The sequence below is a fragment of the Cygnus atratus genome, chromosome 2, assembly GCF_013377495.2.
Source record: "Cygnus atratus isolate AKBS03 ecotype Queensland, Australia chromosome 2, CAtr_DNAZoo_HiC_assembly, whole genome shotgun sequence".
In the NCBI taxonomy this organism is placed as follows: Eukaryota; Metazoa; Chordata; class Aves; order Anseriformes; family Anatidae; genus Cygnus; species Cygnus atratus.
Window position 1 is genome coordinate 136,665,178 of NC_066363.1, and position 18,187 is coordinate 136,683,364.

Consider the following 18,187-nt stretch of genomic DNA (forward strand, 5'->3'; position numbering starts at 1 on the left):
TAGTCATCGGCAGAGGGTCATTATATTGAAATAATCCTGCAGGCATTCACCCCGTAACATCACTGGGAAATAAAAGTATTTGCTGAATGTCAATCTTCACTTCAAAATTTAGAGCATTATTTCACTTTTGTGTTCCTGTTAAAGGTGTGGCTTATTAATTTTTCTCAAACGGTCTTCTTCTGGTAAAATTTAAAGCAATGTATCTGACAGAAAACATTTAACAATAGCTAAGAAGCAGGAAAGTTAGGATTGAATCCATGTCAAAGTCACCAATATCCCCTGGAGAAACACAGCCTTTATATCAGCTATATATTTTTATTACACCCAATTTCAGTTTTCTTGTTAAAAGAAGGTCTCGTTAAGCCCTTGCATTTCTTCTGCTCCATTCCCCATGGTTCACAGGTACAATAGTGAATGTAAGCTACAATAAAAAGGTCATTTTCTTCTTTCAGCAACAGTAACACAAGTGGCTGCATTTCCTGATTCTGGATTAAGTTCAAGATTTCAAATACGACTGGGCTAGTTTCTGATTAGAAAGTTTGATATTTATCACAGACTTTCCTGTCTTCCATATCCAGTGCGAGTGAGGCTGTAAAAAGGTAAACTGAAAGGAACCATTCTTTTATTCAGCAATTAACCCCATCTGAGTAAATAATACGATGTTGTGCACTTGAGCCTTAGCTGTTATGCACCGAATTCAGAATTCAAAACGGCTTCAAAGCCGCGTTTGTGAAATGATGACAAGATGCTGCAGAAACAGCTTTTCATGTGGAATATAATGCAAGTATTGTGTTACATAGTACAGTAACAAATAGAGTATAGTTGTAATGATATAGCAGATAAAGTGTCTGGAAGTACTTACCTGAGGGAAACTCAATCTGATTTTACTTCAGGGCCCGAGGCTTATAAACACAGTGTATGGTCTTGGAACTTAAATATTAGAAGAATCATTTTATTGGGGGGAGGAGAAGGTAATGTTTCTGATTACAGGCAAATATAATCTCAGTGCCCAAATACAAGGCAGAAATAGTCCAAATTCCTTCATGCAGTCTCGCAGCATGACTTTTTTTTCTGCAGCAGGCACACCAAATCTGAAAGAAGTAAAGCAGCCCTATGAGTGATCCAGACAGGAGAAAGCCATGGATGGGCACAGGGCTCCAGCAAGGTCTGGAGTGTCCCACCAGCTGCAGGGTGCACAGAGATGGTAGGGGGAAAGGGTCTGTGGGAAGGATTGTGTCTGCAAGGGATTCCTGTGGCCCCTAAGGAGGGTCCCACCTGCCAGAGCATCTTGCCCCATAGCCACAGCATCCGTGGAGACGCCTCCAGGGCTTTAAATTACCTCCAACAGGGTGTGAGGGCAGTTTAAGCACAGATTGTGGCAGCAGGAGAGGGCAGCTGCATCTATTACAATAAATAATTAAGGACTGGGGTACAGGCTCCCAGAGACATGGGTTCTTTAATTTTTTATACATATCTTAGCCTAATTTTGACCTGTTCTGTCCATCCATAGACATCTATCTCCAGGGCATGCTTCAATATTAACATATGCCAGTGACCTCTGCTGAGAGAGGCTCTGGGCATGGCTGTGCTGCCAAGGAGGGGACGTGGAGCAGATGCATGGGAGCTCACACAGGTACTTGCCCATCAGCCACAGAAACCTCACCAGTCTGGTTTATTTAAAAACAGAAAGAGAGCCCCAGTGCACTCTCTTTTCCCTCCCTCTCCTTTGTCTCTGTATTGAGCCAAACATCACCTGGAAGGGAAAAAACATTGGCTGAAAAACTGCAAAAGCTGCTATGCCTGCTCTGAGCGTGAAGAGAAGCAGAAGTGCACTGTGTGTCTGTATGGATATTTTCAGGGCACGTCCATGGCTGCACACGTCTGATGGGACTGACAGAAACCCCTGCTGGGATTTCCCCTGTGGCTTTCCCAGAGTCAGGTCCTGTAGTGTACACTTTTTTTCTTTAAGAGTATCTCAGGGGTGTGTGTGTCTCTCATGGCCCCTCTGGGAGCATTTGTTTCCACAGAAGAAGAAAGGACATCTACCATGGTTTGGCAGGAGATGCTGCTCATGCAGACAGGATGCATACTATCCCCTCCACGTGCATGCAGGCAGGCACAGCAGGAGGGTCAGCACAGTTGGAGCTTAATGGACAAACACCTGGGAATGCAACTGCATGACCTAAAACATAACAGATTAGATATTAGTAAAAATTTCCTTACCATGAGGGTGGACGAGCACTGGAACAGGCTTACTAGCGAGGTGGTGGATGTCCAATGCCTGTCGGTGTTCAAGAGGCATTTAGACAATGTCCTCATCAATACGCTTTAAGTCCTAAGGTGGCCAGGCAGTTGGACTTGACGATCTTTGCAGGTCCCTTCCAACTGAACTATTCCATTCCATTCCATTCCATTCCATTCCATTCCATTCCATTCCATTCCACTCTATTCTATTCTAGCAGCTCCCAGCCTCTTCTTGCTCCCTACTGTCCATAATCTGCTGGGCTTTCTTCTCACTTTCCTAGTCAGCAGATGAAAACACACAACTTAGCAAAATCACAATTTTGTTATCAGAGACTACAGGCATGCTTCTGGGACTTTGGCTTGCTGAGGAAGATGTGCCAGTGCAAATTGATGGTCAACTGATATCTAGGACAGCTTTGGTCTCAGCGTCACAGTCAGTATTTTAGTTTGATCCAAGTTTGTTTTGTGGGTCAGGGCAGAGAGAAACTCACAGCTCACATCAAAAGGTAATGCTTATATCAATTATATCAAATGTGTAGCTTATATCAATGGTATTGTAAGGTCCTGGCAGATCATTCTTCCTTAAGCCATACAAGACTTAATTTGGGCCTACATGTGACCATGTAACCTCTACATGTGACCTTATAAACATCAATTTAACTGAAAGGAGGGATAAGACCTTTTGAAATATGGTGACAGTAATTCTCTTTTAAATTCTCAAACCTTGTGAACCCTTCAAAATGCTCTGCTTGGTTTCTCTCTGTGTAAGCATCACTGTATAATGACTGTACATGACAGTAAATAAGTGCACAAAAGAAGAACAAAAAAGAAAGGCCCCCAAACCTTCATTTGCAAAGGCTGTTATGGTTTAAACTTGCCATTATTTGTTCTTTTAAATGTCGTATAGATGTTAAGTAAATTAATATCTTGTATTCTGGATGACAATTGTTACCCTTATTTTCAGATACAATGGGACAAAGCGGAGGTGTTAAGTTTTCAAACTTGATTATTAAGCATCTATCTGTTTTTGCTGGCTGATTTAAGACGTTTTAAGAAGTTGCATCGTCCTCCTCTAATTCAGGCTGAAATCTGTGGAAAAAAGCACTTTTTTAAAGCACTTTCTCTGCAAACTGAGTCCTTGGTACCTGGCACCTACCTAGCAAACTGAGCTGTATCACTGGCTATTTTTCAAAACACAGATATATGCAAAATTTTTGAAATGTAACTTGGAATGGTTCACACTTTGTTTTGAAATGCCCCATGCAAATGGTTCCTTTAGAGACAGATAACAGAACATCTCAAAAAGAAAAGGGTGGGTTTGAGGGCAGCATAGGAAGTCCTGCCAGGTGGAAGAGTAAAAATAGCCATATAAGAACATTTTGTGGCTGTTGTCACTGTAGCTGGGCACTATCTAACTAAGGTTTCTTGCAGGCATTTGGAAGAGTGCTCCTGCTGTGCACTTATCAGGTTCACCAGAAACAGTGTCCTGGCACACTAGCCTGCTTTGGTTGAAGCAACAAAGCAGCTTGAAGGTAATTAATATAGACACAGGACACCAAGCGAGTCCTGGTTTTGGGTGATGGGATATTGTCAAGTTCCTTGCTGGCACTGCAGATCTCTTTGAAGGAAGGGAGAATTTTGGCAAAATGTTAGTTACAGATGTGATCTCCCACACAATTGGAGAGAACAATCAATTTGGTCTCTACTGCAACTATCCAAGCTGCAGGTTCATTTTTTAAAAAATATTCTTATTATTTTTTTTTTTCACAGGGAAGCATTCTGCTTTCTCTGCTGACTGTGTAGGTGATCTGCTCATCTAGGCAGGGCTGGAGAGGGGCTGGAGCATCAAGGCAGGACAGGTCCTCAGCTTGTAGAAGTTGTACTGACTTATGACTGCCTTTGCCAGTCTGGATCGTTCTGTGGGAAGTTATGACAAAGTTACTATTAGTGGAAAACAAAGCAATTTGTTTTTAGGGAAAATCATGAGATGCATTTCTTTTCTGTTACCTTGTGCTTAGGATTTTACAGAAGTGAAGAAAAATGATGAATAAATGTGGCATCTCATTCATTCCCTTTCCTCATTTAAGTCTTTGTGTAGACCAGTCTACTTCCCAAGATGTTTCAGACAACTGAAATGTCCCTATGTATGTTGTTAAATATTCATTGAAAAATGTGTTTCTCCCCTTGAGGCATTTTCTAAATTTGAAATATGAAGATTTAAAAAAATATTGTAGCACACAAGTAAAGATACTTAATATCTGTGTAATTATCTGATTGCATCTTCTAATCTTGTTAAATTCTTGGCATTTTGCAATGATTATAGGCTATATATATTCTAAGTGCCTGAGAAATACTCAGAAAAAGGCTGCCTCAGTTATTTAGATATGGAATATTACTTCATGAATGGATACAAGCAAGTAAGTCACAAAGAAAAACATGCTCAAGGAACACACAAAGGGAAATTCCATTACCTCGGACTTCTCGTGAATTCATTTCTCCCATTAACTTGTTTAAATAGTTTGCTTTACTCTCTAAATCAGAAATGAATTCAAGTGTTAAATCAGATTCCCTGTTTGTGATTTGTCATTCATCACATCAGGGGTATTTACTTCAGAAACGCTGAGATATGTGACTTTGAAATTTTCTTTCCTAAAAGAGTACTAAAGCACTAAACTCTTTGCAATACACAAGCAGAAATGAGTGAATGTAACTAAAATAAAGTCACTAAACCATGTGTGCTAGATTTATGCTCAGAATAAAATGTCATCTCCCAGAGCTGTTTTAGGATTTTAAAATTTGCCTTCATTTTGTAAGGAAAAAAACAAAACAAAACAAAACAAACAACAAAAAAAAACCATACAAACAGACAAAAAAAAAAGCTGTCTAATTGCAAGATTTTGATTTATATAATTAAGTTTTGTTTCATTTTGAATTTGGAAAATGTTTTAAAATTAAATGTCAGAAAGGATTAATTCAGAAAATATCAAAACTGTCTTTTTCAGCATTCTCATCAGTTTCTTCTTTTAATTCTTAACAATAGTTTCAAGAGAGCTGAAATGGTTCTAAGAAATCTTTCTGTTTGGGCAGACCTTCATTTATTTCCATGGAAACCATGTCCATCCAAATTTCCTTAATAACCTTACTTGAACAAGTGTTCATGGAGAGACACATTTTGTTATTCATACTTTTCAATTAAAAGGATTTCAGGTAGTAGATAAATCAAGCTACTGTCTTTGCCATAGCTTGTTAGCCTGAATCTGGTCTATCAACATGTAGGACATATAATCTACAGTTTTAGTCAGTGATTATGCAAACTGGTCTATGAACACAAAATAAATATTACTCTACGTTTGTTTGCCTAGGCAACACAAAGCAATTGTCCTCGTGCTGACTTATTGCTATAATCGGCTCTGGTCTGGAGGAATAAAAACATTTTCATTCCATACTTGTTCTCTCCAATGAAGTTATTGAAAAGGTGTTAGATAGTGACCGTGAGCAGTTCTTCAAAAACTGAACAAACATCACCATTTATTTTTCCCTGCACTCCAGAGACGGCATGCCTGTGAGCCATCATACAACAACGGCATTAGCTCAGTTCTGGACAGAAACAGGCTTCAAGGAAGGCCTTCAATGTAAATCCAATGCCTCTAGTTATCAGTCCTTGAGTCACACAGCCACTGGTATCTGGATCTGTTTTGCAGCTTCAGTTGATTTTACAGAGAGGGACCCAAACCTCTCATCCTGCTAAACTCCAGATGTGGAAATCACAGGTGTTCTTAAAAAATAAATACATCTAAAACAGAAATATCAAAATAAGATCCTTTATGTGTATGAAATAATTCTACCCAGATTTCCAAGGTGTTTTGGTTATTCTTTTATATACTTACATTGTTGGCCAATATTTTACTTCCCTTTTATCACTTGTCCAACAGCTGCTGGGGACCCTGGAAAGGGGCAAACACTCAATTCCCAGGGGAACGCCAGTAAAGCTGGCAGTGGAATGCCTTGCAGATGAAGGCATAGCAGAGTATAAAGCCTGAAAGTTGATACTAGGTGAATTCAAAGTAGGAATAGGGTGAAAACCTTTAGGAAAAACAAACTGGCCACTATGTATGGCTTGCAACCTCTGAGGACTGGCCATGACACAGGTGAAAGTGATGTTGCTGCTGCTGTGGTCTGTGTGGAGGTGTCCCCAAAATGAGCACGGCTGCAGTCACAAAGGCAGGTGCTTAGCAAAATGACGTGGTGTACACTGGCAGGGAAGAGGAGGGAGAAAAGGATTTGTTTATCATTGTCTGTGCTCCTGGAGTGAAAGGAGAGGTGATATAGCCAGAGGTGGGACAAATCCAGGCCTTCTGATTCCTTTTCCCTCACCACCAAAGGATGCATGAATGCATCCTATGCCTCAGCTCCTGCCCTCCTATAAGCAGTTTTGCCTCCCACCTGCCCTTCCTTTCAGGTAGGTGCAATGAAGGCAACTGCAGGTCTGTGTAAAGACACGGGAGCTCAGTCTGGGGCTTTGCATCCTTCCCCAAGTGCTGTTACCTGGCTCCTCTTGAGCAAAGGCAGTCAACAGCTGGGTCAAGCTTCAGTAAGTTAAGTGCTAAGATTCTAAATGACTGGAGTTGGGATTCATAAGGGGATAAACCTCTTACTAGGAAAACACATAGAGCTGTGAAAAAGCAAACTATTGAAAAGCCAAGTAGCATGAAATGATCACCCCACAAAAGACATTGCAAAGTATTTTTAACACCTAAAGATAGCAGCTCTTACATACTTTCTTCAAACATGTTATCCCACTGAAATTCTCAAAATACATTATTATTATTATATTTATTTCTAGTGCTTACTTATTGGCTACTCCTCTTGAGATTAAAATTGATAAGACCAGATATTGGACTTTTCTACTAGAGTTCATATACGTGATTTCTCAAACTCATCAGAGCTGAAGTAAATTCCGTAGGAGACAAAACTATTATATACGTATCCCTGGGCAGGGGGTATGCACCAGGCATGCTGGTGAAAAATATGGATTTTTCCTAAAAAAAATAATAAATAATGATGCTAATTGATGCTTTTAGTGCTGTAATTTAAATGCATACGAAAAAAGAAATGTCTATGCATTTTAAGGAAGAAAGAAGGGGAATGTCTCTCTCAGTACTGCAAGATCCACCCATTTGAGATGAGGCTATTTCTATATTCCCAGTGAACTGGAAACTCAGCTAATACTGAGAACATATTTCTCCAGAAATATGTAGAAACACTAAGAAAAGGTAAAAAACATATAACCTGTGCCAACAAGTACCTGAGCATGTCTGAATGGCTCGAATGGGGGTCTTAGCACAGGAGGTTAGCAAGGTTCAAAAGAAAAAGTTCTGTCTTTTCTGCAACTTTCTCTTTTGCTCAGTACCACTGCAAATACTGTAAGCATCCACATGGTTTTGGTGTACTCTGATGAAGCTGGTCCTAGCACTGCCAGGTCTTCTCTGAAGCGAGCAGGAGGCTTGGCCTGTTTCACGAGGAGCTTTTCACAATGGTTTTCTTCCTTGCTTTTCATCAGGCAAAATGATGAAAGCTGGAGCTGTTTTGGCATCTCTCATCTCTTGAGTCTCCAGATCCTGGGCATCTCATCCTCTCCTGTTCTTTGCTTGTAGCAGCATATGGTTAAGCTACCTGAAGTCTGAAATAACTTAGTTTATTCAGTCTTTGTTCCTAAAGAATGGAAAAGGATTTGTGACATCCTCTATCTTATGAACTAGCAGAAGTCAGACTTGCCGATCTAATAATTGCTTTTGTCTCCGAACTCCTGTGAGGTCTATATCAGGGGTTTTGGTTCCTCTCTTGCATAAAGTCAGAGTCCATAGCAGGTATAATACAAGGTACACTGACGTTGGCTTTGTGGGGAGCATGGAGTTACATAGGGCTGGGTTGTCCTCATGGACATGTGTGGAAAATGGCCTCCACATACAGGTGGGAAGGAAGAGCAGGCCTGGGTAGGAAGAGCAGGCCGAGCCACCACTTCTGACACAGCAGTACTTTCTTTCCAACATGTTCCAGCAAATATGCACTCACTTTCTGGAGGACAGTGAGGTGGTAAGGAAATCCTACCTTGGGATTCACGCTGCCTTAGATGAGTGCCTTACAGCACAAGCAGATCCATCTTGCAGGAGGTTGGTGTCCATATGAAGCATGCAGAGTCCTAGGGCTGGGATGCCCCGCAGATGGTTGGGTAAAGTGTTTCCACAACAACACCATTCAATAGTTTTTTTCTCCTTCACGGGAACAAGGTTAAGAGGGAGCCTTCTTTGAGTCTGGTCTAGGATGAGTTTCTTACTAACTGCTTGCTCTTGTGGCGATGCAAGGGTCAGGAGACCTTTTGATGCACATGCAAAAGGGAATGACTTACAGGATCTCTGCAGCACTTTATCACTTAAAGGAGGTGTTGCCTGATCCCTAATCATACATGATCTGGAGCCACCTCTCCTCTCTTGAAGCCAATCTATCTTGATACCTGCAGTTCTTTCACAACTTACTGGCAATGCACTGTTTACCCCAGGAGTGGCTCATGGGGATGGCAGACTGGAGCGTACAATGCTCTTAGAGCTCTTCTCTCACAAATATGCAGCACTCAGCAACATGTTCAAGCTCATCACTATTACTTCCATGGAAGTGTCACCAGGGGACAATGAGGAGGGTTAAATACTAGTTTGATACTTGCGTGGGAGTTGGATTTTGAGCTCAGCCCAGGCCACTAGTGATTAAAAAGATCTAGCTGAAGGAATAATGATATAATGGTTTTCACTGTGACACTGGTAGGCAATTTGTAAAACAAGGATGATGGTAATTCAACCTTTGTAATGCACACAGGGACCTTTGCATAAAATGCAATTTATATGTGCGATGTATTTTTATTACTAATAGAAGACACAGTTCTGTCAAACATTGGAACAGAATACTCTTGTTTTCTTTGTGTGCTGATGAGAGATTGCCCATCTCCAATGGCAATAGGATGAGTAATTATGTTTGTAATGTCTCTTTTGCACAGGTAAATTTGGAGTTAACACTTGGCTTGGAAATAGAACAGCCACATAATAGGCCTTGATTTTTGAAAAATGAAAATAGCAAACTATGTTTGAAAGATGCAGAACAAAAAATGGCAAACAGAACATTTGCTAGTTCTGTTGTTGTGGTTTGTCATAAGATGAACAGAGAGACAGAATAATGGGAATAGGCAATGATAAATTCTTCCTCTGCAATGTGGGATCCAGGAGTGTTTCTCCTGCTGGGACAAGACTCAGATGTGCACCATTTCCAGGCAATCCTGGCTAGCTTTGCAGAGGAAACCCAGGCTCAAAGTCAAGAGGGAGCCCCAAAATGCTCCAGGAGGGCCCCAGAGCAACCTCTCAGGGGACCAAAGCTGTGGAGGACACCTGCCACGCAATACAGGCCCCGCCAATATGACCAAAGAGACGTTGCATTTGCATTGCTTGGGTTTGGCAAAAAGTGCATATCACTTGACTGAAAATATCATTATCTTGGATATAAAAGTGTTAGTGTTTGGAACATTCCCAAGTGATCGTGCTTAATGACAAACCTTGGCAGTCTCTACTAGACATAACATCTCAGCAGTGACCCTTTGCTGCTAGGACAGAATAATGAAAGAAACAAAAGCTTTTGCATAATTTTCCCTGAATCTCATGAAAGAATTAGCTTTCAGTTAAAAAAAAAAAAAAAAAGTGCAAAAAACAGACCAACAGACCTTTCAGCTGTTCCTTACCTGGAACCTGAACCTTTTCCCGTGGAAGCTGATGGCAAAACTCTGTTGACTTAGCTGGGAGCTGACTCAGGCACTAAATTCTCTGGCCACAGGAACTCAGTGTTGCCAACATGAAAGAAATGGCTAGTTATTGCTTATACAGTCACATTCTGCTAAACAACAGGCAGAAACTTACAGATTGTTTTAATATTGAAGAAAGTTATCAAAATAATTAAAACTTATTTCCCTTGATAAATCACTCTTGGTGATTCTTGCTGGAATATCAGAAATAGGAAGGAAATTATCAGCCACTGAAAGAAATTCTTCTTCTATTTGGGGAAAAAATGTCATTCTTCACGGATAGAGGAATGAAACACAGGCTTGGCAGGGACTAGCTGAGAGATAAAGAAATTATGAGGTAATCAGACAGTAATGCTTCAAAGGAATATTTTCAAAAAAATACATTGTTTCCTTTTTATTGTGATTAAAGGCTTGTAATAACAGGATTGTTTTAACCCTGCCAATATGCTGTCAGTGTCAATTTTATTTAAAAGAAGGAAATAAAAAAGGCTATTATTAGAAGGAATTCAAGCAGAATTGTTGAACCTTTATTGCTTATATGACTATATTTAAAATTAAAGCTTGCATGTCAAAGTGAAATCCTGGCACATAGTCACACATTTCATAAGAGCTTTTGGACTTGACGTATGTATCCCTGTGACAATAATATTGTCGAATAATGGAAATACTGTATATCTATTAGAAATAGTAATTTAGTAACAAATTTATATAGACTTATTACAGACTGTCAGAAACAAGAGTAATGGACATAGTACAAATCCAAACCATATGTTCCATGAAAGAGTATGTCCTTCCAGCATTTTTTAAAGCTATAAATTATCTATCACACTACCAATAAAGTACTGTAGAGGTAAGGTCACTGACCCCAAAGCACTGACATTTAGTTCAAGATCCAACCCCTGCAGCTTAGCACTTCATCCAAATTTCCAAATGTGGAGGGGAACTCTTTTTTCCTTTTCCTGTGATGTTTTCCCACAGGCTACTCTGCTTGCTGATGTTTCCATGATAATATTCTTTGCATTCTGTCAATTTACATTTAGTAGCTGTACTGCAGTAACAGGAAACTTTTAGATCATCCCCTCTGTGCATACGTACAGGCCCTGTGTATGCTCTGCGTCCTCATAAGCATTTGCTTGGCTGGACCACTGGAAAATTCCCCCACTTGCAACTAGTTAAACATGATAGCCTGGGGGTAGCGGTGCCCCAGGTCTGGTCTTCATATGTGAGGAAAATAGTTGTAGGGAATGGTTTTCCTTCAGCAGAATAAGGGGAAGAGAGGTCTCCATTGCAGCAGGGACCCTGAGCTGTCAGGAACCTGAACATCTGCAAAAATGGTGCATTGATACCATGCGAGCAGGAATGAGCAATGTACCCAGTCATCAAATACATGCAGAGGGAGAAATAAAAATAAAAATAAAAATAAGAATAAACATAAAAATAAAAATAAAAATAAAAATAAAAATAAAAATAAAAATAAAAGAGAAAGAGGTGAAAGGAACTGCAAAGGTTTGATGGGGATTTTTCACTGTGTGCAGAAGAGGCCACAGTAACTTTTCTACCATCACTTTTTATTTGTGCTCACCTTGCTACGTCCTAGTTTTGGCCAAATCCACCTGTGAAAGATTATGGATCACATTCTCAGGTGGGGAAAATCAGCCTAGCTCCACTTGGCCCATATGGCAATACCACTCCCTGTTGCTGTGATTACCCCACCATGTGCCAGCAGTGTGAACAGCCAGCTCCGAGATGTAAAAACTGAAAAATAGAAGGTGCTGTTTTTAGCAAAGCCTGACTTTAAAAGGGTCCTGCCTTCTAAATGCTTGAGCCTTAATGTTGCGGTAACCCTAATTGCTCTTCATTTCAAATATTTCTGCATTACACATAGCACTGGAACAGCACTGGCCAAATAGTCTGTGGGTTAAATAAGAAACCTAAACATAGGAACAGAGGCACATCCAGGAGAATATTGCTCTGAAACTCTACAGTTAAGAGATGTTTTGCACCTCACATGCTAGTTTCCTTCCTCTCTCCAGACAGAGTCTACTGACAAGCCAGATGTCTTACACTCTCAGAATTTCCCTTCCTACATGATAACATTTTTCCTTCTCTTCTTGAATTTCTAAAATCCTCCCAGAAGCAGCTATTAGTGCATGTAGCCTTGGATCTGCAAATTTTATGCTGGTACTGATCCATCATACTCAGCGCCACGAATGAAAGGCCTTCCATCCCAGAAGCGGCTGTCAATTTGAATCCAAATGTGCATCCCCTCCTGTTAGCCAAAAGAAGACTGTCAGCCCCCTCCAGTTAGTTATTTACTTACAGTGTTGTATCGTTTTCCTGTGGCTATGGATGGTCTCTTGTGGGAATGACTTGTTTTTTCCTCCTGACTGTTATTGCACACGATTACCTCGGTTTACGTTGCAGGCCGGGAATGCTCCAGGGGTAACTCTGAGAACAGTACTCCAGCTTGCTAACAGGATCATCAGTTACGTGCAAAACGTTTGGAAGAGTTTTTGCCATTCCTTTATTTCCCCCCCATCTTGGTGGTGGTGGTGGGATATAGAAATCTCTGATTAATACAATCTTTGGAAGGTTCATTTGGGGCAACAATAACTCTGTCAGAGAGGTGCCTCTGGAGTACTTTGGGAGCTGGACATTATCAACTTTGTCTCTCATTCCTGAAGCCCAAATATTCACAAAGGCACCATTCACACAGAGCTATGAGACCCATCTGCACATTTTTCTTTCTTTGGTTGAGGGGGAAGAGACTCAGAGGTGAGGAGCTGAAGGGAAGGTTGGAGACAGACACGGTGAAGACGAATGAGATGAACAAAGGCTTGTCCATCCTTTGCGATGAGCCCCTTCGTGCCACCTTGGCATGTGTTGGCACTTCTTGTAAGTATTTCTTACCTCATCAGAATTATGGAAATGTGGATAAGTGTAATGGGGACAAACATATTTATAATTACTAGATTACTTTAAATCTCTTTCTCTCTTCTTACAGGTTTTGCAAAGAATATAGAGCCTCTGTAAATATCTTTTTTTCTAAAGAAAAGTATCTTCTACTGCTATTTTATCTACGATTTCCCCCTCTGATTGATAACAGAATTGAATTCAGGTGGCCTAGTATAATCTGATTTGGTTTTATTCAAGCTAACATGGTAGCATTAGGACCGTATCAGGGTTTTTTAATTCACATTACTCAGATCAGCAGACATGCCACAAGCACGACACTATTTCTGCGTTTTTCATGACCAGTGGTCTCGTGCTCAGTGGTGGGGAGTGCTTACAGCCCTCAGGAAAGCAAGATCAGTAGGAAATAAGCACTTCTGAAGTAAGGCTACAAGAAAATGGACACTAAAATCCTGGTGCATGCCCAGAGATTCTTTGATGATGAATAACAGGCAAACAGCTCATAGATCGTAACACATATAAAATATTCATATAAATAAAACACATCCATATATAGTGAAAATGTTGATGAATAATTTTTGTCGATTGTAGCTCTCTCACGCTTGTTTTAGGTTTCAGCAGAGCTGCCAAAAATTCAGTCTTCACAGGAGTTCATGGGAACATTTTCTTGGTTTTGATGTGTGGGGATTTCTACCCGGTAAACTTCGGAATATGGCAAAAATCACAGAACAAAACTTATTCAGAGCTCTTGAGCTCTACTCATTTTTCAAAGTGAAGCTGACCTAATCTGGAAAATTCATATATATATTGGTGCGCAGCTGGAAAATAACCCAGGCTCTCCTCAAAGACTCAGGAGTCTGGGAGAACATCTTTATCAGCATGTTCTAATTTTGGACCATGTTTTACAAAGTTGTAGCCTAAAGAACCCTAAATAGCTGTAAGGCTTCCTGAATTTCTTAACACCATACAGTAACTTGGTTTCATGATCTTGGTTTCAATGATCTTCTGAAGTGTTCTGGGAATCTCGGAAGGGAATAATTACTACAAGCTGTAAACACCTCTTGTGTGAAGAACAATTGTATAATTCTTTTTCACTGTCTTGGGTACAGCCAATTAAAATTTTCAAAATTTGATAAATTACAGGAATTATGTACTTTTTATTGACATTTATCTTGCAAATTATAAGATGCACTGATCCTGACCAAAAGCAACAATATTCTTTAATTCATTCTTATTGGATAAAATGTCAGAGTATTTTTTTTTTAATAATATGTCACTGGCTTGCCAAAAATGTAATGCCAGAGCAACAAAGTGACGTGAAATGTGTAAAAAGAATTGTGCATGTATGTGTGTGTGAAAGAAATATTAAAGCAGGTCACTTCAGTGTCTGGATGGTTTCACTCTAATACTCACTTGATTGGAGCACTTGGTAAATTCTTTGTTATTAACATTTGGAGTGTCTTACTTGGACATGAACTTTATTATGTGGAGTGAAAACTGAATAAAAGATTGGAAACAAATGCTAATGGTAAACAGCCATATAGTGAGTCGGAGAGAAATCTGTAGGGATTATAACTGATCCTGATTTTATTTAATGACTTTATTTACACTATAAAAGGATTTTTTTTTTTTTAATATAAAAGCCCAACATGTTGAAGTAGTTAACAAAACAATTCTTAAATTACTGGAGGTTGGTAACGTTACCAGCTCTCCTGTCTCCCTCTCTGTCTCAGGGATCAGTTGTGTTTCACATGCCTGCATGGTGCTGATTTCCCACTGCAGACCTCTCAGTGCATATGAAATCAATGGGACCTGAGAACTGAGAACCTTTATTACTTTTCTCCTTCCTGTTTTTCTGCCCTGGGCGATTGCTTAGTCTTCCTCACGTGTACAGCGGTGAGGACAGAGAAATCCTTTCTCCAAAGGGACTTTCAGGGTTGGAAATACAGGCAGGAAACAGCACAATTAGATTCAACTGAGAAAAAAAACCTAACACACGAACTAATATATCTCAGGGAAAATCATCCTAACTGCATAATCAGCAGGAGGGAAATACTTGGATGCCATTGAGTTTATAAAGATTTAGGATAGATAATAGGTAACAAATCAGATGTGACCTAGCAATAACTTCTCAGGGCAAAGACGCAGTTGTGCTTGTGGGTCATGTGTGCAGAGCCATCTTGTCTTTTCTCAGGGAGGTAGTTTTCCGTCTGGAGGTGCTGCAAGAGGCTTTCCTGTGGGATTAGATGCTCAGGGCAGTTCTGGGATCCTTGTCTTGAGAGTGAAGTCCCTACTTCATTTAGGACTATGTCAGTGGAACCTACCAATGAGCCACCAACATGGTCAAGGATAGAGAGAGAAACTGGAAGGATTCTGAGAACTAAATTTTGGTAAGCAATCACTACACATGGTGGAGGGGGGAAGAGGCAGAAAAGGATATGTGAAGCCACTTTAAAGACCTGCAGGACTTACTACGGAGTTACTCATTTTTGCACCTTGGCTGCCAAGGAATTTTCTCTCTCCTCTCATACCTACCCTGACCTCCTGCATGTTGTTTCTTCACGGTGAAAGCAATGAACATAAGTATTCAGGATAAGGGACTAGAGTAGGCAGAGGGACTTCTTAAAACATTGAACCAGCTCATGCCTGATTTACACTGGAAAGGCGTTTCTACTCATTGATCACTCTGGTCAATATTTGCTAAGAACAGTGAATAAAAGAGGGAAGTTCCTTACTGTTGCAGGACAAAGGTAACAAATACAGATATGCCAACACCATTACAGAAAAGGTTCATGTATTTTTATTCTTCCTGCCAAAATCATCACAGACATTGTGCTCTAGTCCATGCGGCTGGGTTGGAAGTAGCAAATGTTGCATAAATGCTACCTAGGATCTCGTAATACTGTGGGATTAGCCATGATGTTTGGGCTGGGCCTGACCCCATGTTGAACACAGGGAGGAATGGAACCCTTTGACATTGCTTAGGAGGGTCTAGCAGAGAAGATCACAATGAAACCTGTAGAAAATCAGTGACAAGTGGATGAAAAAGAGAAAAGTCCTGGTGGTGAGGTCTCCTGGCGTGATGCCTAAGGAGAGGCCATCAGTCTTATAATTTGGTAAACTGTGAAAGAGATTACACCCTTGGAGGCATCCCAGAGGAACACTGATTTTATTTCTAACCTGCCCTCCCTAAGAGAAAGGAGACACCACAAATGTCTACATTGTACCCTGCCAGGAGGCAGTGTGAGGGAGGCTTGAGGGACATATTGAGGATGTGCTGAAAGAAAGCAGCATTGGCTGTTGGCTCTTGTCTGTCACTAACCCACATTCCCGACATCTGCCATTTGTTATGAGTCTTCCCATTGGGGCAAAGGTGATCTCTTCTTTCCTTTATACTCAGCCTTTCTCAAGGACATTCTACTGTTTGCTGTACTCCCTAATATGTCAATATTACATTTATAACATACACTGCTGATACAGTAGGTTTGGTATATATAACTATGACTACATGAAGAGTTGTGTATTATTTGAACTCAGGTCTTGAGTTAGCAAATTTCAACATATTCCAGCCTAGAGCTACAGATTAGCCAGGTTGGATGGGGCTTTGAGCAACCTGGTCTAGTGGAAGGTGTCCCTGCTCATGGCGGGGTGGTTGGAATTAGATGATCTTTAAGGTCCCTTCCAACCCAAGACATTCTATGATATTCTATGATATACTATGATAACACAAAGCATTCTGTGATTCTATGATTTCAGATCAGATGCACATTGTGCTACTAAGTTTTATCTCTAAAATTAATATCATTGTGCAATTCTAACCCATTCTTCATCTAATAATGACTGCAAAACATGTACAAAAGTTTGACAATTGATAAATATGAGTGATTTAGATAAAACTCCCAAGAAAACCTATGAAGATCCAAGACAAGGTATTTTGACTTCATTTTAAGGAGTCCTAGTTTTGATATTTTTTGAAATTTCCTGGTGTTAATCTGAGAAGTGTTGTAATACAGAAAATTAGTAATTCAACATGTGTGCGCGCATGTATGCATTGTATGCTCTGGTCAAACCCAGAACTAGACAGCATTCAGAATTTCCTAACACCTAATTCTCTTTCTGCACTTAATGCTTAAACTGTCATGATCTAATGGAAAAGGAGTCCCCACATGAATATTGGGGCTGGACTGTGTCTCACCGACATCCTTGGACATGCCAGAAGTCTTTTTCCAGCTCACAGCAACACATCAGTTCTCTGATCTGACACTGAGAGACATTGCAGGAGTAGCTGCAGTGCCAGTTCTCCTGCAACCTGTTCTTCTGCAACCATGAGGTTCTCGAGACGACAGCTGGGAGCTTGGCACCATCCTGTGCAGACTGGTCTGCATTGTGCCATGCAAACTGGAGTAACACCTGGAGAGTACAGACAAGGTGGGTTAAATGTTGTATTAACATGCAAAATATGTAGGCAAATTTCAGAGAACAGGAAATGTCACTGCTCCCATTTTGCAGGGGAAAACTAGGAACTGAAGGCTCATTTTCAAAGGAGCCAGGAGAGTTTTATAAAAAGCCTGCATGATTTCTTCAAACTCCTTTAAAATTTCAGCTACCGAGGTGCTTCAGCTATCAGACTTAAATCCATCTGGAGACAACTGAAGATACATGTGCTAGATAATGCTGGAAAACAGACCTCGGGCAACTTGTCTGAGTTACGCAGGAACTCTGAATTGCACCATCCATATTTTTCCATGTGCACTTGGGTTGGGGTGTAAGTGTTACATTGCTCATGTACAGCACAACACGCTTCCACTAAGAAACTTTATCCTGCACACTTAAAATGTTTGCAGTGTATTTTAAAACGTTCATCTTTGCAAAATGTTACTGATTTAAATAAAGTGTTTCAGTCACAAGAAATAACATTGCCAATTAAACTGCACTATTTTCTTCTACTGACTCTGAAAATATAACTTCAATGGTCAGAGCAAATTTGGGTTTGAAGGTGTTTAAACAAATGCACACTTCAGTTGAAAGCAGTTTGCAATAACGAGATTCAATAAAAAATTCTAATTGTAGGCCTCATGTTAAGTCCTGAAACACATTTTTGGGTCCCCATGTGCCTTGTTTCCAAGATGGTAGCACCTGAAAAAACATGCAGTTTGATTTTTGTAATAGATACGAGCTCCTATGGTCAGGACT

General features: G+C 40.3%; 1 long non-coding RNA gene across 7 annotated transcripts in view; it reads left to right on the forward strand.

Annotated features, from left to right (window-relative positions):
• LOC118247853 (uncharacterized) overlaps positions 1-17,872 on the forward strand; it is a 34,766-nt gene extending 16,894 nt beyond the window's left edge. For 3 of the 7 annotated variants that reach the window (XR_004778592.2, XR_004778593.2, XR_004778595.2), the window contains exons 4-6: positions 3,676-3,776; positions 12,840-12,976; positions 13,086-14,382. This is a non-coding gene — a long non-coding RNA (uncharacterized LOC118247853). Of the gene's footprint in view, positions 1-452; positions 600-1,510; positions 1,634-3,675; positions 3,777-12,839; positions 12,977-13,085; positions 17,423-17,503 lie in introns of those variants that run through there. The other 4 variants (XR_004778591.2, XR_007707833.1, XR_007707832.1 and 1 more) reach the window with 4 other exon arrangements.
• Positions 17,873-18,187: the final 315 nt, after the last annotated feature.